This window comes from Oryzias latipes, chromosome 3 (genome assembly GCF_002234675.1).
Source record: "Oryzias latipes chromosome 3, ASM223467v1".
Lineage (NCBI taxonomy): Eukaryota > Metazoa > Chordata > Actinopteri > Beloniformes > Adrianichthyidae > Oryzias > Oryzias latipes.
In genome coordinates, this window is record NC_019861.2 from 20,058,984 (window position 1) to 20,063,945 (window position 4,962).

Here is a 4,962-nt window from a genome sequence, read left to right on the forward strand (position 1 = left end):
GCAGCACTAAGAACAGAAAACACTAACTAAACCTAACCTTTGTGGCCTTCCTGATGCAAGCTTGTCAATAACGTCATCATATGAAATCTGCTCCCCCCCTGAATGATTGATACTAACAACAGCAGGTTAGTGAGTTGCTCCTGAGACATTAGTGATCTCATGTATGACTTGATCAACTGGAGTTTTGAAAAGCTAACAGCAGCAGCAGCATCAGCAGCAGCAGCAGCATGCTACCATCACAGCTTATTTAACATTATGAACTAATATACAATAAAACACAACAAAAACTTTGTGTTACAGCAGAGCAGACAGACACACGAATCATAACTAATGTTACAAGTTAAGGCAGAGCAAACATTTAAGAATAAATATCTTAAAAATGACGTTATTTGTAATATTTGGGCCTACTTCAGTTTTGGTCATGATAGACCAAACAAGAGATTTTTCCTATGCAACGTTGTTGTTGTTGTAGGGCAGGTAGCATTCGAATTTAGAAAACGTGCATCTAGCTATGCGATAATACCCTTTTCTTTGTCTCTTTTCTCCTCTTCTTCTCTTTTCTTTCTAAATTGGGCACCAGCTTTGACCTTTTTTCTCCATATTTCAGATGTTTTTTCATTTAGCATAAATGTCCTGACATAGGTATCAAGTCTGTCGACTAAACCAACTGTCATCTAAGTGAAGAATTTTTTTTGTTTTTCCATTTTTTATTTGGGCATTTCACACAAAAATAACCAAAAAAGCATGATTTTTTTATACCTTTTTTATACCCGCAACCCCCCCCCCCCCCCCGTTCGTCAAACATTTCCAGCAGGAGCGCGTGCAGCTGCACCCAGGGGCGCCAATTCGCTACATGGCGGCGCAATTTTTATTTTCATTTTTTCATCAAGCACTGAGCCGCGGCCCGCGACCGTTGCCCCCCTGGAAGAAGATCCAGCCAGGTTTGCGCATGCGTTTTGCGCTCCGTGCTCACCTCTCAGCCTGCACCCTTCACCCCGCGCCCCCTCCCTTCTCCTTCTCACACACATTTGCGTCTACTTCTCAAAGACAGGAGGGAGCGCAGCTGCGGGGCGGGGGCGCCGCCAGGTTTCAGGCTGTTACAAACTCTGTGATATAAGTAAACCAATCGTGGTGCATAAAGTATTTTACAAGAGCTGAGCCGCTGGCGCCGCCCCTCCGTCATTTTTCCGCCCCGGGCGATCGCCCGTATGGCCCGTGCCTAAAACCGCTACTGGGCTCAAGACTGTCAACCTGTGCTCCTGTTTTTGTGTGCAGCTAACTGGAGGTCTGTCTGAAGTGGCCGTTATGGATCCGTGTCCTTGCAGCCAGGCCAGAGGTATACCTGCAGCGGTGGTAATTTATTACAGTTCACTGTGAGAGTTTTAATGGCACAAAGAGGGATCTGGATACACCATCAAGGCTGAGCTCTTTAGTTGCCTTGTAATAAATAATCATAGCTGAAGGCTTTGATTATTTATTACAAGGCCTTTATTACAAGGCAACTAAAGACTCACATAGCCAGTTTTGGGTCTGGTAAAGAGGATCCAAGAGGCCTTAAATATTCTAATTCATGTTCCATTTACAAAAGAGAAGGCTGAATTCTTTGCACAGAGGAACACAAAAAAATATTTTCATCCTTATCACACTGTGAAAGCTGATAGGTTTAAGTCAAATAAGTTTAGAAAATAACTTTGACAATGGAAATTAAAACTCTGATCACACAAGATGAAGAATTTGGATGGTGCTGATCAAAGCATGGAACCATCTGAAAAAGCATTAGAAGGAACGTCCAAGTCTGTTGTCATAATTTTCTGTTAAAAAAAGAAAGGTTTTATCATAAATTGTGCAAACATGGTTCAGAGGTAAAGAAAGGGGGAGTTTGTCAGTCTCAGGGTTTATTCAGAAAGGATGCATTTTGTTAGCTTTAAATGAACCAGAGTTCATGTTCCCTCATAATCCGTAACAGATTTTCCGTCTGAGTACACCCAAGCGTCCAGGTCCAGTAACTGCTCTTGGACCCCTTTTGCGAAGTGGTCTCGGTTCGTTTCCAGTCAGACTGAGCTCTGGTTCACTCTGAGATTCTCCAGTCTGAATACAATCCGTCCTCTGAGCGGAACAACTGAACCAGAGCGGTCACTGTAGCAACGTAAACAGAGTAAGAAGCAACAAGTGAGCCGCAGACAAATATAAAGAAAAAAAAGTTTGTGTTACCAGACAGAAAAAAAGAGTCCAACCGTTTATGTGTTTGAACATTTATTTTAACACCACTGCTTTTTACATGCTTTCCTTTGTCTCGTCATGCGGCACGCCCACGGCGCTGCTGTGACGTCGCCCTAAAAGCTACCTTGTAATTCCCTAGCAGAATTCTTTTGAAAACAATGCCATAACACCACAACGATGAGACAAAGTAACTCAATGAATTGTGGTCTGATGAGTGCAGGCTCATTAAAACAACTTTAACGTGACACACATTGCTTCTCACACTGTTTTCCCGACAATCTAGATGTCATAAACACTTATGAGCGGTCCTTCATAACCAACAATTCTCTTTATCACTGCAGTTGAGTAAACATTTCTTTAATAATGTGATAACGTTTTAAAGCTTTTTTATAGAAGAAAATACTTCTCACACATCAATGGAGTGCGGTGCATAGCTCTGTAAAAATATCTATAGTATGAAAAAAAAATTTTACACGTTAAACTTTCACAATTCTGTAGTTTACAGTAATAGACAACACCTGTGTTTTAATGTTGTAAATATGTTTTTTCTAGATAATAGATATTTCTAAATGGTGCGCGCAAAATGCTAACTTGTGTGTACAAAACGCTTAATTGAGGTAGCAATTCATTTTTTTTATGTCATGTCCAGGGCTCCATAATTTGCAAAAACCAAAACCATGTGAAATAAAAGATGTGTATGAAATACTCCAGTTATTCCATTTGTAGAACGTGTAGAAAATATAATCACATTTTTATTTATTTATCCCTTGTGCTATCTTAGATGACCCCACCCTTACATTGACGTGTTCTCCCTACCATGACAAAGGTGGATAAAGGTGGAAAGATTTCATGTAATCAATGGACACCAGTGAGGTTCACAAATCATTGATGAAAAAAGGTTCAGAGCACTGTCAAGTGGGTCTAGATGACCCCACTCCCAATGCTAAAGTGCCTAGGATAGCACAAGGGTTAAAGAACAAACAAACAAAAAAAATATTGAAGCAATTGGTTAAAAAAGAAACACGATCACAGTAAGAATACTTGCTTTTATTCATCTACATGATTTCATATTTAAATGCTAGCAGACCAAATGGAATAAGTGTTCCAAGCATTTGGCAAATTCACACAACCCCCATACTACATTTGACAATTTCTTATCTAGGTCATGCAAAGAAACGTAATAAGCAAGAATGATGAATCAACTGCACCGTCATGACAAGAGATTATTTAAAGAATTAAAGGGATACTTCTGATTTGACTCGACTCAATGGTAAATCAGATATTTTACCACTCCAGTTTCTGCTGCTGCTTTCACCATTTATTTTCATGTATGGGGTGAAGTGTTTGACAGAAATAAAAGCCATGGATGTGTTGTCTGTTCTGTTGTGAAAAAATAACACTGCTCAGGATTAAACAGGTGGGAGCCTCATGTGAACAACAGTTAAGGATTAAAATGGATCTTTTGAATTGAATCCTCACAATTTTGTTCTGTCTGTTCACACAACTTCTTTTAAGACTTGACATTTATTTAAAGCTGTTATATTAGATGATATAATGTGGAGTTATATTCCTTTCTAACCAGGCCTCAGGAATGAAGACTTATCTTGTGACTTGGTCTGCAGTTAAAAGTTCTTTTCCTTCAATTTTACGTTTGGAACTCGTGAAAAGAGCTCCTTTTTTCGTGTTTAGTCATCACTGTTTAAGAATATTCACAGATCTTGTTCTTGGTGGATCTCCATAAGCCAAATATTAAACGTTAAAAATGTATGACTGAATTTCAATGTCAAAGCTGGGTTAATGAGTCCCATGTGAAAGGAAGATGATGCTCCTGCTGTGCTTTGTCTCTGAGTTTTCTTCAGATGATTGAGGCTCTTGACTTTGCTGCTGCTTTCTCAATTAAATTAGACTTTGAAATGGTACTTTTATAGTGTGCGAGGCTCCAGCAAGCTGTTGAAAATCCCAATGTAACAACAAAAGTTGCACACAGTGACTGAATGAACCACTACGATTGATGAAGTTGACACTGCTTCCTTCTACCATCAAGTTCTGTAAATGTTTCTGACATGGGTGCTAAAAGAAAAATGTCTTTGGCGAGAATGATCCCACTAAGATTTGTTTCAAGCAGCTGCCGCTGATACTAAAAATGAAGTAATGATCACATTTCAAGAGTTCGATTTTAGAAACTCAATAAATATTAAAAATAGCCTCATCTGACTGAACGTCCCTCCCTCTGCTGGAGCAGGAACTTGGTTACCAGAAGGGGGTAACTCTACAGGGAAGCTTTGGCTCGTAGATAATCAAACCGTTTTTACAGCACAGTGAAGTATTGTTGCTAAAAACAATAGGATAGAAATATTTGTTTGAAGTTTCACAGCGTGACAAATACCTCACATTTGGACACTGCGCCCACAACCTGTTTAAGTACTGTGTGTATAAATATCCTTTTTGTTCTATTGTTTCTTTCATTTTGCAAAATAAAACTGTGAGAATCATTGCCAGCTTTATTTGTTCTTTTTAAAAGTCACAGTTATTTCTTCCTAAATATAATAAACCAAAACCTAATTTTTTGTCATAAAAATGACCTTCAACAATCCTTACAGTTAACAAAATTTCAAATAAGCAGATTTCAATGTCTTAAATCAAGAAATCTCGTTGATCTGCTAATAAAACCAAGAACAAGTTGGAAATTACTGCCTGTTTTTGTCACTTACAGCTTATAGTAACCTCTTGCAGTGAGTCTTA